General features: G+C 43.7%; 1 protein-coding gene across 3 annotated transcripts in view; it reads left to right on the top strand.

Annotated features, from left to right (window-relative positions):
- The window catches only part of DMD (dystrophin), a 4179683-nt gene that overhangs the window by 4141195 nt on the left and 20994 nt on the right, over nucleotides 1–17494 (top strand). The gene's annotated exons all lie outside the window — the stretch shown is intronic.

The following is a 17494-nucleotide window of genomic DNA, read 5'->3' as shown; positions in this document are numbered from 1 at the left end:
CGTCACCGCTGTGCTCTGCTTTACGGCCGGCGCTGACAGTCAGTGCAGGGAAGCTCTCGGCCAGAGCGCGTGCATTAGCAGCACTCCTGCCGAAAGCAGTTTTAACCCTGTGGACGCCGGGTGACGTGACAGACATAAGAATGTGAGTATGTACTGGTTTTTTGTTTTTTTTTAACTTTTACAATGGTAACCAGGGTAAATATCGGGTTACTAAGCGCGGCCCTGCGCTTAGTAACCCGATATTTACCCTGGTTACAAGTGAACACATCGCTGGATCGGCGTCACACACACCGATCCAGCGATGACAGCAGGTGATCAGCGACCAAAAAATGGTCCTGAACATTCCCCAACGACCAACGATCTCCCAGCAGGGGCCTGATCGCTGGTCGCTGTCACACATAACGAGATCGTTGCTACGTCACCAAAAGCGTGACGTTGCAACGATATCGTTAACTATATCGTTATGTGTGACTCCAGCTTTAGTGACATATTGTTTTCTTTGGTGTGGATATGTGAACTGGCTGTTGGGTGCCCTTAGCTCACTGTTAATCTATTGCAAGAGGTAAGTGGACAAGCCAGTGTGAAAAGCAGAGTTCCCCTTTGCAGTCACATCTGAGTCACATGTGCAGCTAGAGGGCCTTCTAGCGTAAAGCACTAGCCCAGAAGTGCCGCTGGCCCTCCTTAGGCTTGAATCTTGTGTATCACTCGGCACTTGCATGAGATGCAGCTACAGACAGCCCCTTTATATTACAAATGTTTAAGTGAAAATGGTCTTTTAGTTTCTTGGCCTAACTATATCCATTATAGACCTATCTGCTGACACTACACTTAAGGTACCGTCAAATTAAGCGACGCTGCAGCGATATAGACAACGATGTCGATCGCTGCAGCATCGCTGTTTCGTCGTTGTGTGGTCGCTGGAGAGCTGTCACACAGACAGCTCTCCAGCGACCAACGATGCCGAAGTCCCCTGGTAACCAGGGTAAACATCGGGTTACTAAGCGCAGGGCCGCGCTTAGTAACCCGATGTTTACCCTGGTTACCATTGTAAATGTAAAAAAAAAAACACTACATACTTACATTCCGGTGTCTGTCGCGTCCCCCGCCTTCAGCTTCCCTGCACTGTGTAAGCGCCGGCCGTAAAGCAGAGCGGTGACGTCACCGCTGTGCTCTGCTTTACGGCCGGCCGGTTGGCGCTGACACAGTGCAGGGAAGCTGACCCCGACATGCGACAGACACCGGAATGTAGGTATGTAGTGGTTTTTTTTGTTTTTTTTTACATTTACAGTGGTAACCAGGGTAAATATCGGGTTATTAAGCACGGCCCTGCGCTTAGTAACCCGATGTTTACCCTGGTTACAAGTGAAGACATCGCTGAATCGGCGTCACACACGCCGATTCAGCGATGTCAGCGGGTGATCCAGCGACGAAATAAGGTGCTGGCCTTCTAGCTCCGACTAACGATCTCACAGCAGGATCCTGATCGCTGCTGTGTGTCAAACACAACGATATCGCTATCCAGGACGCTGCAACGTCACGGATCGCTATCGTTATCGTTCTAAAGTCGCTCAGTGTGAAGGTACCTTTAAGGTACCTTCACACATAACGATATTGTTAACGATATCGTTGCTATTTGTGACGTAGCAACGATATCGTTAATGAAATCGTTCTGTGTGACAGCGACCAACGATCAGGCCCCTGCTGGGAGATCGTTGGTCGCTGAGGAAAGTTCAGAACTTTATTTCGTCGCTGGACTCCCTGGAGACATCGCTGGATCGGCGTGTGTGACACCGATCCAGCGATGTCTTCACTGGTAACCAGGGTAAACATCGGGTAACTAAGCGCAGGGCCGCGCTTAGTAACCCGATGTTTACCCTGGTTACCATGCTAAAAGTAAAAAAAAAACAAACACTAGATACTTACCTACCGCTGTCTGTCCTCCGGCGCTGTGCTCTGCTCTCCTCCTGTACTGTCTGTGAGCCGGAAAGCAGAGCGGTGACATCACCACTCTGCTTTCCGGCTCACAGCCAGTACAGGAGGAGTGCAGAGAAGCAGAGCGCAGCGCTGGAGGACACACGGCTGTAGGTAAGTATCTAGTGTTTGTTTTTTTTTACTTTTAGGATGGTAACCAGGGTAAACATCAGGTTACTAAGCGCGGCCCTGCGCTTAGTTACCCGATGTTTACCCTGGTTACCGGCATCGTTGGTCGCTGGAGAGCGGTCTGTGTGACAGCTCTCCAGCGACCAAACAGCGACGCTGCAGCGATCCGGATCGTTGTCGGTATCGCTGCAGCGTCGCTTAATGTGAAGGGGCCTTTAGTAGCACTCAAATTCTGGCTGTCGTAGTGTCTGTTACTTAGACAGGAAGTAGGGAATTGTATGCAAATGTGAACAGAGGATAGAGCTAGTTTGCAGGAAATGTATACTACCGTATTTAATGGGTTCATTACCAATATATAAGTTGCATGTATCAACTTAGATTAATTTATTATTTCAATTTTATGATAGGTCACTAAGGACTGTATGAAGTGGGCTCAGGAGCTGAGCTTACCAAGCATATGCCGGCTGTGTTAAATAGCTGGCATCTTCCTGTAATTAGAGCTACCAGAGCTTGCTCCAGTAACTGTAATTAAACCATTTAGTTGACACTGTCCATCATTGACAATGGCATATAAAGGATACCATTACCAGTGTGAGAAGGCCCAAGTAACTTCCATCATAGTTCTCCTGTGCAGTTCAGCCACAATCTGGGCTTCGTAGGAAAACTGCAATTTCACTGAGTGCTGCAATATTGAAGTATTTCAGTATATAGTGCAAGCAATCAGTTGTCTGCAAATTAAATTTCTATAAGGAAGTAAAAATTTTAAAAAAAATACAAGGAATGCAAAAGTTTAAATCGCACATAATAATCCTTAAGCAAATGATTATGTCCTTACTGCAGCATTTCCCTGTGGTAATGCCTATAATCCATAGCGGAGATCATTATTTCTATGGCAGCAAGAGATGTATTTAGAGTGTGAAAAAAATATGCATACCAAGTCATCGCTAATATTGTCCCTGGCCTTCGCAGAACATTGATTTCTCATGTAAGTAAAGACAATAATGCATGCTTATTTTATATCTTAATATGAGTGTGCTTAACCACATATGCAGTCATATGTGATGTACTCCAATGGTTCCTCATATGACCATGAAACATGTCTACCTATAGGCTCGGGACATAAGACGTTGCTCCACAGTAGAGATGCAGTATTGATAGAAAACTGATGCTACAAGTAAAATCAGTTAATAACACAAGTACCAGATAACCACATAGTCACAAAACCATGCACAAAATTGTGCCAAGCAAAACCTCAAAAGAAAAAGAATAAACCAACTCCATAAGATTATGAAAAAAATTGAGTAAATAGGAGTACATAGGTTAAAAAAGTATTTTATTATTACTGTGTCATAGTAAAACTAAGTACAAAGCACAAATCATGATAGTGAAAAAGGATGATGTATAAGATCACCGGTGCCAAGTACCCCATCATGAAGAGCAAGTAGAATGGAAAGCGTTTTATCACCAAAGTGCAGACATAGTATGACCAGATGGTCTTCAGATAAATATATATGAAGCAGCGCTTACCAGCAAGTAATGGATAGGGTAGATGGCACCAGAATAGATCCAGCAGAGCCCCCAACGTACCTTTTGCTTCTTAGTTTATAGCTTTCTCAAGGAGATAACTCATAATCCCGGCAAGGATCTTTATATCTCATTGGTGTTCAACGATATAGCCGATCACATGATGTGAACCGGCCAGTCATATCGGCGTTAATGGCGCGTGCACACTGACACCCGCAGGTCCTCCACCAGCCTCTGGCGTCAAGCGCGACCGCACATGCGCGGAAACATTAAGTTCACCGCCCATGCACGGAGGGCTGTAGAGATGCCGCAACGGGGGAGGAGCCACTCAGCCAACAGCGTGGGCACTGCCGTATGAGCCTCTATAACAGGTACTGATTTCAACCAAACATATGTCCACATGTTCAAAGCATATCACGTAATGTCCAATTATCAAAAAATAAATATCAGTGACAATCCAGAAACAGCTTGCATTTCATAATGGATTATATAGAAACGACATGCAGTGAAGAGGAAGGTTCATGTGCTCAAATATTCCAATCCTTACCAAAAGTTGGGTTCAGGGTAAAATATACAGTAGATGACATGCGGTATGACCGAAGATATATACGGATAAATATGGATACCATCTGGTCCTTGCCAAAGAATAGTTTAAAACTGTGAAAAATAGTGAACAAAAAGATTATGATTAAAATAAATACCATAAAAAGCAAAACAAATTATCTAGATCGAAGCAAAAAAATTACTTGGCACTCACCATTTTGAGAAAAAAAAATGGATTCCTTCTTTATTGTACATCGAGACCAAATAAATGAAAGTAAACGTTTTCGCTCCATCATAGGACCTTCATCAGAATATTCTTACTGGAGAAAACTAGAGTGTACAAAAAATAGAAAAGCAAAACAAGACAAGATCAACAATATGTCATGGAATACAAAATACAAGGTAATATTTTAGTATGATTCAACTAGTCAAATGATTTGGCGTGATAGGAGGTGACAGAAGATATTCTCTCCAAGGGTGCTTGAAGTGAATGAGAAGTCCGGTGGTGACTCCACCTGTGCTGGTACTAGCTGTTAAGGGAGGATAAGAGCAATGTCCAACATTATGTACGTGCATATAAAGACTATAATCTGGAAACTGTGGAACCCCCAGATATTGGAAAAGGATATAGTATTTTCTCCCCAACCAGGGGTAATAAAGACTGTTTCAGTAAAAGTAACGTGAATTAGGTGTGTAAGCATGGAAGTAACTGGAAAAGAAATGCTTTGTTATAATATCCCGTTGAAGAAAGCGAATCCACAGTTAACAGGTTTGTGCTATAAGAGAAATTACCAGTCTTGTGCTGTAGGAACAATAACCTTCCTAAAATAATCTTAGTTAAGAAAGGGTTAATGGTAGTTAAGCTGTAACTGGTGACCTTAAGAAAGCTGTAAAAATAATTATGAGAGGTGGATACCTGTGTGTCATATGAAATTATGGCAATAAAGGCGGCTGTATGTTCCTACAGCACAAGACTGGCACGTACATAATGCTGGACATTGCTCTTATCCTCCCTTAACAGCTAGTACCGCACAGGTGGAGTCACCACCGGACTTCTCATTCACTTCAAGCACCCTTGGATAGAATATCATCTGTCACCTCCTATCACGCCAAATAGTTTGACTAGTTGAATCATACTAAATTATTACCTTGTATTTTGTATTCCATGACATATTGCTTTTCTATTTTTTGTGTACTCTACATTAGTTTTCTCCAATAAGAATATTCTGATGAAGGTCCTATGACGGACCGAAAATGTTTAATTTCATTTATTTGGTCTGGATGTACAATAAAGAAATCAATTTTTTTTTTTTTAAAATAGTGCGTGCTAAGTAATTTTTTTCTTTATTGTATGGGTTGGATACCCGACTTGAGCACCACCAGCAGTATTATTCCAGAGTGCCGTGTTATTTATTTCCAAATATCTGGATCCAAATATGATCAAGGGGGTACAAGAAGATGGTAAAGGTTAGGGCAAGCAACCAATCTCAAAAAAAAAAGAGAAGAGACTGCTAGTATAAATTATAGGAATGAGACGAAACTTAGTGCTTCATTAGATACCATGGTACCAAAGGGATTAAATCGCACTATCCAATTTGCCTCCCGTTGTGCTACCAGTTTCTTATTATTTCCTCCCCTAACCCCCATGTGTAGATGCTCAATTCCCCTGACTCGAAGAGACCCCACATCACAATTATGATGTGTCTTAAAGTGGCAGGGGATAGTCCTCAAAACGGAGGGATCGACCACCGTCCTGGTCGGGCAAATGTGCCGAACATGTTCACGCACTCTGACTCTAAGCTCCTTGGAAGTAAGGCCTATATAGATCCGAGGGCAGGCACACGTGGCATAGTAAATAACATTACTCGTGCCACAAGTAATGTGCTGTCTAATTTTAAATTGTTTAAGGCCATCTGATGACTCAAAAACGGAGCTGGACATTTGCGCAGGCCAGGCAGTGGCCACATTGGAAACAACCCAAGAGAGGGTCCCAGGTACCAAATATGTTCTTAATCGGTGGAATGTAGTGACTCCTAACCACTAGGTTACTGATATTGGGTGCTCTTCTGGAGGTCATAGCAGGAAGTCACCCAAAGTGACCCCCAGGGCGGTCTCCGTCTTCAATATAGACCAATATTTATTCAATGTTTATTCAGGATATCCCTGATATTTTGCCACTTGTCATTATAAGTACTAATTAATCTGTTGGTGTCATCATTACCTCTTTTATTACGATTTTTTGTTGTTGCATTTAGTAGGTCACTACGCGGCGTCTTCCTAGCCCTGTCAAAGCCACGCTTGATGCTCCTGTATCTATAACCGCGTTATTCAATTCGAAATTGCAAATCAGCAGCCTGGGTGTAAAACTCGGGACATAAGACATTGCTCCACAGTAGAGATGCAGTATTGATAGAAAACTGATTATACAAGAAAAATAATTTGTTTGTTGCATCTGTTTACGATTAGACGATCGAGTTTAAAATTTTTGGGAACTTTGTCTCTAAAATGAGTATGAGTAAGTGTTAATTTAATTTACAATGGGTTTAAACCGCATATATAAGTTGGCAGCATCTAAAGTGCTGAAATTTGGTATCCTTGGCTGGTTTCACACAACTAAATTATAGCTGTATTTTAACGTTCAAGACACTGTAAACCCACAGAAATCCCAATGTTGTCAAGACATGATAAACCCACAGAAATGTATATGGCTTCATGACACAGTAGGCCCACATAATAACACATGGCTTCAAAACATGGTAGGCCCACGGAAATCCTAATGGCTTCAAGAAACGGTTGGTCTACAAAAATTCAAATGGCTTCAAAGCATGGTAAGCCCACAATAATCCAAACGTCATCAAGACAGAGTAGGCCCACAGAAATCTAAATGGCTTAAAGACACAGAAATTCAATGTAAAGTAGAAGCTGCAATGATTCTACCTTTAACAGTTTTTGACAATATGGCCGATCAAAGGTGGACCATAAATTGCAATTATTATGCTCTATAGCATGCATTCTGGATTAAGCAACTATGCCTATGAGTCTTAGATCGCCCTAGTGTTTCATGGAGCGAGTCCAGAGTTCACAACTCAATACAAGTCTATGAGAGCCTTGTTCTGGCTCTCAAAAACTTGCATTAAGAGCTTGTGACTAAGCGTCTGACATTCAGCCAGTCAGAAACAAATGCACAAGATGGTGCCATGTGGTTGGAGCTGCAACGAAAAAAAGTGCCTTTCTACACATGGTTAAATGCTGATATGCAGTTACCAGAAGAATAGTAAAAATGGCACTTAGAAAATTTAAAACAGTCCTCAAGTGAATAGTGCAATAGAACATCCATATAAATACGGTAGTAAGGTTTCCAGCACGTGCTGTACAGTTCCATAGTGCCCAACTTTACTGGACTCCTGGGAAGTTAATATCTTAGTCGAGGACCTTAATGAAAGGCACTGTGCAACGAATGGCTGAGGGCCTAAGAAATATTCATAGTTGTTTGCTCATGTGAACAAATCCTTTTTTGCAGACTCCCTCTCAACCCCCCCCAAAAAATAAAAAGCATTGATGAGGCTTGACGTGTTTTGCTCCATATCATGCATTCTTACAGCCAGAGATCTGCTATCAGTAGCTGCTTGGCTTCTGATTACTGGAAGCAGAAGAGAGAGTGCAATTATGGCAGATAGTAATCACTGGGCTTTTGATTATTCTATTTCTCTCATGTAATAACTGATTTTTTTATAGACGGAAACACTAATGGCTTTTGTTCTGTGGTTTGTGAATAATCTGTAAGAGTGTTGGGCCTATGCTGCTCATCAGGACAGTGAGGAGTATGTACTCTGACACAAGATGTTTCCCTTCACTGATACCTTCCAACTACATTCCTTGTAGTTCTCTCAGCTGTCAAGATATATGAAAAATATATTTGCTTGTATATTAGCTGTTCCTGTTTGCAGTTTAAGAAACAATATGGCTGTCTTTAAACCTCTCAAAATGCTGATTTCCAAAATTTTGGCTATATATGAGGCTGTTGAGATTGGATCCAGGTCTAGATATCTTTGGTCGTGAATGTTTGATTTGTGAAACTAACCTTAAAGGGGTTGTCCATAATTGGGGAAAATTTCTTTTCTTACTTAAATGCACATTTAAAAATATTTTTTTGCAATTGGGTTTCATTAAAAATTTTGCATAGTTTGCCTTCTATAGCTGCTGATTTTCTCTGCAGAATGAGGTAACTGGGGTGGCCATATTTTCGTTATTATAACAGATGTGTTGAGGACATGATTCTGTGGTTCTTATTAATATACAGGTATATCCGGTTCTCCTCCTGCTGTTGTTACCACAGCTTTCCTCACAGAATGCTCAGATCTGTCCATAAAATGGCTGCTGGTAGAGGAGCATGGGACCAGACCTCTTCATCAGTAGAAAAACCATTTTCACATGTGAGGTATTCAATTAAAGAGACTGCTGAACAGCTCTGGTCACATGTCCATCCACCAGCAGCCATTGTACAGACAGTAGCTCGGTGTAGTCTGTGAGGAAATCTCTGAGCACTGAAGAACCTTGTACTTCTTGGCTCCAGGGAGGCTGCAGCTCTGGAATATCACAGCACTGGAGAATAATGGGTTTCTGGTCACTTCACGTATGATTTTTCTCAAACCTATAGAGATTGTGTGGAGCACTTACAAGGCCCTCCACACTGTTGTACATTTGTTAACCTAGTGTTTTTTTTTTTATTGTTTTTAACTTGTTTGTGGCTTGTGCAACTTTAATTGTCTTAATAAAATTATTATTTGTTATATTGTTTGTGGTGATCCTTACCTTTACACGCTACTTTCTTCTCTTTAGTCTCACATTTTTCTCAAATCTTTGGCAGTTATTGTGCATCTTTTTTTTTTTTCAACAAGTTTTTGCAACCTAATTGACTATTTAGAACAAAACTTTTGATGGTTCTGTGATCACACCCCAATATCTTGGCAATTTCAAGAGCGCTGCGTCCTGTGTAAGTTTATTAACAATTTTTCACTTTTCAGAGTCAGGGAAATCTTTTTCTGGCTCATTTTACCTGAGGAAAACAAGCTGCCTAAGAATTCTGCACACCTCGATAGAGGGTGTTGTTAATCAAGATGGGCGTACCCCTGGATGTTCGGGTCCGGCGGGTTCTGCCGAACAGTTTAAAAATGAAAAAGAAAAAAGTTTACGTACTAAAACAGTACCCAGACTCCTTCACTTGAATGGGGGTCTGAACATCCATTGTTTGCCACGCTGTCATTTGCATGACGGCGCAGAAAACACTGCTTCTGAACGGCGGTTAAAGGGACTCTGTCACCTGAATTTGGAGGGAACAATCTTCAGCCATAGGGGCGGAGTTTTCGGGGGTTTGATTCACCCTTTCCTTACCCGCTGGCTGCAATATTGGATTGAAGTTCATTCTCTGTCCTCCGTAGTACATGCCTGCACAAGGCAATCTTGCCTTGCGAAGGCGTGTACTATGGAGGACAGAGAATGAACTTAAATCCAATATTGCAGCCAGCATGCAGCCAGCGGGTAAGGAAAGGGTGAATCAAACACCCGAAAACCCCGCCCCTATGGCTGAAGATTGTTCCCTCCAAATTCAGGTGACAGAGTCCCTTTAAATAATTACCGGTGGTCAGATAGTCTCAGTTCCCACGCTGTCAAATGACAGAGTGAGCCCACAGCTGTGATCGGAGGTAAAAAGTTTACGTCCAGTCACTGGCATCAGCTGATGGGGCTACTGCTCCCATCAGCCAGTGCCTACTGCTGCTAATAACAGCTAGAGCAGGCGGTGGCTGATAAGTGTATCAGCGCTCTAAATAATTGAAATAAAAATCTGGCTTGGTTTCCCTGTATTTTTGATAACCGGACAGGCAATACTCACAGCTGGGGACTGCAGTCCTCATTTGTCAGCTTTACCAAGGCTGGTTTTCAAGAATAGAGGAGTCTGCACTCCGATTTTTTTTAAATTGTTTAAGTAAATAATTTAAAACAAAATGCCATGTGGTCCCTCCCATTTTTGACAACCAACCAAGCTAAAGCAAACAGCTGGGTGCTGGTATTCTCAGGCTGGTAAAGGCCCTTGGACATTGCGCCCTACCTCCAACCTAAAAAGAGCAACCCACAGCTGCCCATAAAAGGCGCATCAATTAGACAAGTGGAGTACATATTTGTGAGGATGATATCACCTTTGTATTGTCTGGTGACATCAAGCCCACGGGTTAGTAATGGAGAGACATCAATAAGACACTTAACCATTACTAATCCTATAGTTATCTACCGTATATACTCGAGTATAAGCCGAGATTTTCAGCCCAAAATTTTGGGCTGAAAGTGCCCCTCTCGGCTTATACTCGAGTCAAGGTGGGTGGCAGGGTCGGCGGGTGAGGGGGTGAGGGCGCTGAGGCATACTTACCTAGTCCCAGCGATCCTCGCGCTGTCCCTGCCGTCCCACGGTCTTCTGTGCTGCAGCTTCTTCCCCTCTTCAGCGGTCACGTGGGACCGCTCATTACAGAAATGAATAAGCGGCTCCACCTCCCATAGGGGTGGAGCCGCCTATTCATTCCTCTAATCAGCGGTGTCGGTGACCGCTGATAGAGAAAGAAGCTGCGGCACCGAAGACCAGGCAGAGGGACAGCGCGAGGATCGCCAGTTCTAGGTAAGTATAGCATATTCACCTGTCCTCGTTCCAGCCGCCGGGCGTCGCTCCATCTTCCCGGCCGGCGCCTCCATCTTCCCGGCGTCTGCGCTCTGACTGTTCAGGCAGAGGGCGCGATGACGCATATAGTGTGCGCGGCGCCCTCTGCCTGATCAGTCAGAGCAGAGACGCCGGGAAGATGGAGGCGCCGGAACGAGACGCCGGGAGCTGCAATCAAGGGAGGTGAGTATGTGTTTTGTTTTTTTTATTGCAGCAGCAGCAGCGGCGGCGGCAGAGATTTATGTGGAGCATCTATGGGGCACAGTGAACAGTGCAGAGCACCGTATATGGCACATCTATGGTGCACAGTGAACGGTGCAGAGCACCGTATATGGCACATCTATGGGGCACAGTGAACGGTGCAGAGCACCGTATATGGCACATCTATGGGGCACAGTGAACGGTGCAGAGCACCGTATATGGCACATCTATGGGGCACAGTGAACGGTGCAGAGCACCGTATATGGCACAGCTATGGGGCACAGTGAACGGTGCGGAGCACCGTATATGGCACATCTATGGGGCACAATGAACGGTGCAGAGCACCGTATATGGCACATCTATGGGGCACAGTGAACGGTGCAGAGCACCGTATATGGCACAGCTATGGGGAAATATGAACGGTGCAGAGCACTGTATGGCACAGCTATGGGGAAATAATGATCTATTTTTATTTTTGAAATTCACCGGTAAATGCTGCATTTCCACCCTAGGCTTATACTCGAGTCAATAAGTTTTCCCAGTTTTTTGTGGCAAAATTAGGGGGGTCGGCTTATACTCGGGTCGGCTTATACTCGAGTATATACAGTATATAATTGTCTAAGGGGTACTTCCGTCTGTCTGTCTGTCACGGAAATCCCGCGTGACCAATCAGTGACAGGCTTTTTCCGGCCGCGAATTGGTCCCTCCTTACTCTCCTCCAATCAGCGCCAGTGTGTCACCTCATCCCGGACAAACTTTTTACTATTGATGTTGCCTATGCAGCATCAATAGTAAAAAGATATAATGTTAAAAATAAAAAAAATAAAAAATCATGCTATTCTCACCTTCCGTCGCCTCCGTAGCTTTCCCGCTCCTCGTGATGCGGCCAGCAGCTTCCGTTCCTAGAGATACATTGCGAAATTGCCCAGATGACTTAGCGGTCTGCACTGTGGTGCTCCTGAGGACGGGCAGTGCAGTAAGAAGCTGCTTGTGACCTGGAGAGGACAGTACATGGTATAGGCTATCTCCGGGTTACAGCGGCTGGTTAGCATTTAGAACAACAGGATGGACAGCAGTGGGAGCAGCCTCTTACACCATCACCCCTCTTTCATTACACGCATACACATCACCTAATCTGCTTTAAACCAATAAACATTTAAGGTTATACGTCTTAAAATTGGAAACTATGGATAAAAATGATATGGTCAAAATACTCACTAATAATTCTGCACACAGTGTAGATGTAACGGGTGGTCACATATAGTATCTCACTCATCATCTCTGTACCATCTTGAAGCAGTGGCTAGTTATCCTGCTAACACAGGCTGATTGACCGCTTTCTCTATGTCATTGTGTGTGCAGAGAAGACTCCCAACCAGCCTGTATTGGTGAGGTATTCTGGACTCTCACTTTCAGGATTAACTTTGCTTTTAATTCAGGAATCTCCCTAGTGATCCAAATCATATAAATCTCTATATCATAGAGTTGGATTTTCTCCCTCTATGAAATACTTCCCTTGAATAGGGAAGCGGTAATCACCTGAAAGCTTTGCTATAAGTAGACCTGTCATCCCTGTTTAAAGGGACCCTGTCACCTTAGAAATACAATTTACCTGCAGATATTTACCTGCGCAACTATGCAGAGCAATGGGTCAACACAAGTGCTGGGGTGTGCTTACAGTTGCACTCACAGTATAGCGACTGGTGCTGTAAGCGATAACTGTAGCCTCCCCGTGCACGCTCCCTGGAAGAAAAAACATCACTTTCTCCCAGCAGCTGCACTTTTTTAATAAGTCTACTAGGCAGCACTACATCTAGTTTCACACATAAAAACACAGACTGTGTTTGGATCACAGTATCCAGCCCAACAGCATGTCTCCTGACTTTAGTTAACTGATTCTTTTATGCTTAGAATCTGGAACCAGTAATTGGACCACATGTGAAATGGTGAATGTGTGTGTCTTCTTCTATATCTATCTATCTATCTATCTATCTATATATATATATATATATATATATATATATATATACTAGATTGTGGCCCGATTCTAACGCATCGGGTATTCTAGAATATGCATGTCCCCGTAGTATATGGACAATGATGATTCCAGAATTCGCGGCACACTGTGCCCGTCGCTGATTGGTCGAGGCAACCTTTATGACATCTACGTCGATACTGTGCCCGTCGCTGAATCAGAAACGTGAGATGTCTACGTCCTTTATGACATCATCGTCGCTGTGCCCGTTGCTGATTGGTCGAGGCCTGGCGGCCTCGACCAATCAGACGCGGGATTTCTACGTCCTTTATGACATCATCGTCGCTGTGCCCGTTGCTGATTGGTCGAGGCCTGGCGGCCTCGACCAATCAGAGAGCCGGGATTTCCAGGACAGACAGACAGACAGACAGACAGACAGACAGACAGACAGACAGACAGACAGACAGACAGACAGACAGACAGACAGACAGACAGACAGACGGAAAAACCCTTAGACAATTATATATATAGATATATATACTAGATTGTGGCCCGATTCTAACGCATCGGGTATTCTAGAATATGCATGTCCCCGTAGTATATGGACAATGATAATTCCAGAATTCGCGGCAGACTTTGACCGTCGCTGATTGGTCGAGGCAACCTTTATGACATCATCGTCGCCATGGCAACCATTATGACATCATCATCGCTGTGCCCGTTGCTGATTGGTCGAGGCCTAGTGGCCTCGACCAATCAGACGCGGGATTTCTACGTCCTTTATGACATCATCGTCGCTGCGCCCGTTGCTGATTGGTCGAGGCCTGGCGGCCTCGACCAATCAGAGATGCAGGATTTCTACGTCGATGCTGTGCCGGTCTCTGATTGGTCGAGGCCTGGCGGCCTCGACCAATCAGAGAGCCGGGATTTCCAAGACAGACAGACAGACAGACACAGACAGACAGACGGAAAAACCCTTAGGCAATTATATATATAGATATATATGTTAGATATATATATATATATATATATATATATATATATATATATATATATATATATATATATATTAGATATATATATATGTGTTAGATATATATATTAGATATATATATATATATATATATATATTATATATATATATATATATATATATCTCTATCTAATATATATATATCTAATATATATATATATATATATATATATATTTAGTGATGCAGCAATGTCCTTGCTGTGCAGTAAGTAGGCAGTGACCCATATAAAGTTCAAAATAAGTCTTGTTTATTTCATAGCATACTCACAAACCAGAAAAATAAGCAAGCAAGTCCTTCGGTATGCAGCCGGGAAAAGTAAAGACAGTCCACAATCTGTTGCCGTGAACGTATTACACCTCCGTGTACGCTGGGGTGTCAGGCTTTTTAGGCTCTGCCTGGCCCGTGTTGCTCCACACGGAAAGAGCTCCTCATAAGCCTCCTGCTAGGTCTGACTCCCAGACCAATACTGACACACTCAAACTCTCTTGCAGGGTTTTTTTTCTTTCCTCCAGATTCTATGGCCATGGGCCACTATAAGATCTGGGCTGGAGGAAACGGACCGGCCCCACTACCTTCCTGCAGTCCGTTTCAAAAATAAAAGCCCTTACCGGGTTTTCCTGAATAATTTCTGGGTCAAATAACTGATCCAGTTCACACTGACTTTTATTCTTCCCTGTGTCTCACAGGCAAACCTGCTGTGAGTACAGGGCACTCCAGCGGATCTAATATGCTTCTAAGCACATCCTGGGGGATACATAGCGACCCTCGCATATGACACCGGTCACTGCCTTACAATATATATATATATATATATATATATATATATATCAGAATGCCAGAGACCCACATAATGACTGTCATACGTAAATTACGCTAGACAATGCCTCTCCAAAAAGGAGCCACATGTTAACCCACTCCATGAATACATGAAAACCGGAGAAAAAAAAAAAAAAAATATATATATATATATATATATATATATATATATATATATATATATATATATATATATATATATATATATATATATATATATATATATATATATATATATATATATATATATATATATTAAAAGCAAGGACAGGATGTATGGGCGATCCCCGGCACCATCAACCCCCCATAAATGCAGAGAATATTCCAGAGGCAATACACTGACTCTACATATAATGAACAAATGCAGCGACCAAGTGGTTTACATAGACATAATAGATACACTGGAGCAGCGCTTCCCAAAAAGATATATGGTAGGGTAACAGAACTGGATAGCTTGGTGGTACCGGGATGGATCCTAAAGACGCCCCAAGCACGTTTTGCCTGTTTAGTATGCAGTATATCTCAGCAAGGACCTTTTATAAGCCATATAACATCACATGGGGCCGGTCACATGTTGTGACTCGGCCAATGGTATTGGCGTCAGCGGCGCATGTGCACCGCAATCCGCAGGTCCTGCTCCGGTCAGCGGCGTCAAGCACAGACACGCATACGCGGTGACAGAGCGTCACCGCGCACGCGCGAGAGGCCAGAAAGACGCCGTAGCCGAAGGAGGAAACCGCGGAAGCCGAGCGCATGCACACAGCCAGGTAACCATGGCAAACAAAAATACAAGTATGCCGGAGTACAATATCCACAGCAGGGAGAAAAAAAGTCCAATGATGAAGTCAGTTTCTATGGAGCCAAAGTAGATCTCTGGGTGAAATTCACAACAGGTAGTCTTCCTGTGGATGTGATGCCTCAGCACAGCATATGTCATTGCCAATACATAAAGTTCCCGCCAGATTTATAGGATGACTGGAAGCCATTATAGGCGTATTTGGGTCCGTGCCTTGAGATTTACTAAAGATATAAGGAGAAATCACACAAAATATTAAAAACAATATAAAAACAAACAAAAAAAGATCCATACCAGGATCCCAGGGGAGCAAGATCATATGAGAATGGGGACGATTTCATGACCCAATGGAAAAGTATAAAGTCACAGAAATGAGGCAAAGCTTAATGACTCGTTTAACCCATTGGGCACCATTGTATTGAGGCGCACTATCCAATTTGCCTCTCGTTGGGCCAAGAGTTTTTTATAGTTCCCACCCCTCACGCCCAGGTGTAGGCTTTTGATCCCCCTGACCCGAAGGGACCCCGCGTCACAATCAGGGAAAGTCCTGAAGTGGCACGGAATCGTCTTCAGTCCAGAAGGATCGACCACCGCTCTGGCCGGGCCAATGTCCCGAACGTGCTCACGCACCCTAACCCTGAATTCCCGAGACGTAAGGCCTATATAGACCTTAGGACAAGCACATGTGGCATAATAGATGACATTCTTCGTGCCACAAGTAATGTGCTGTCTAATTTGAAATAGTTTCAGGCCGTCAGAGGTTTCAAACGTAGAGGTGCGTTGGACATTGGCGCATGCCAGGCAGTGGCCACACTGCAAACAGCCCAAGGGGGGGCCCCAGGTGCCAAAAATGTTATTTATGGGTGGAATGTAGTGACTCCTGACTAATAGGTTGCCAATATTTGGTGCCCTTCTGGCAGTCATAGCAGGAAAGTCACCTAAACTGGCCCCCAGGGCGGGCTCAGTCTTCAAGATAGACCAATGCTTGTTCAGAATGCCCCTGATGTTAGACCATTCATGGTTATAGGTACCAATAAACCCGATGGTATCCTTCTCACCTCCTTTTTTGTGTCTCTTGGTTGCATATAACAGGTCACCACGCCGAGTTTTCCTTGCTCTATCAAATCCACGCTTGATGCACCTACGGCTATAGCCGTGTGCCTCAAAGCGGGATTGCAAATCTGCAGCTTGATTGTAAAATTTCTGGTCAGTCGAGCAGATCCGTCTTACTCTTAGGAACTGTCCGACCGGGACAGCTCTGATGGTGGCAGGGTTATGAGCCGAATCGGCACGAATCAAGGAATTGACAGAAGTTGGCTTACGAAAGACATCAGTCTGGATACACCGAGCATTATCGAGCTCCAGTGTGATGTCCAAAAAGTCAATCCTAATCGGATTATGTTGGTAAGTCAATCTAATATTGTACTGATTCGTGTTCAATCTAAGCATAAAAGCCTCGAGCTGCTGTGAGGTCCCCGCCCACATGAAAAAAATATCATCAATGTAACGAAGCCAGCACAGCACGTGGTCGGCGGCCCTCGTCGCCAAATAAGAATCTCTCCCAGTACCCCAGATTAGCATACGAGGGCGCACAGGCCGTACCCATGGCTGTGCCACGCTTCTGTAAATCAAAAAACGTCTTTAAAGACAAAAAAATTATGGGTGAGGACAAAACACAGCAGCTCGAGGATCAATTCACACACAGAGCTGTCCAGGTTGGAGGTCCCCAAGAAAAAACGAACCGCTTCTAGACCATGTGTATGGTCTATACAAGTATACAGAGTCTGGATGTCGGCGGTGAC

Source organism: Ranitomeya imitator, chromosome 3 (genome assembly GCF_032444005.1).
Source record: "Ranitomeya imitator isolate aRanImi1 chromosome 3, aRanImi1.pri, whole genome shotgun sequence".
Lineage (NCBI taxonomy): Eukaryota > Metazoa > Chordata > Amphibia > Anura > Dendrobatidae > Ranitomeya > Ranitomeya imitator.
This window is presented reverse-complemented; position numbering and strand designations above follow the sequence as displayed.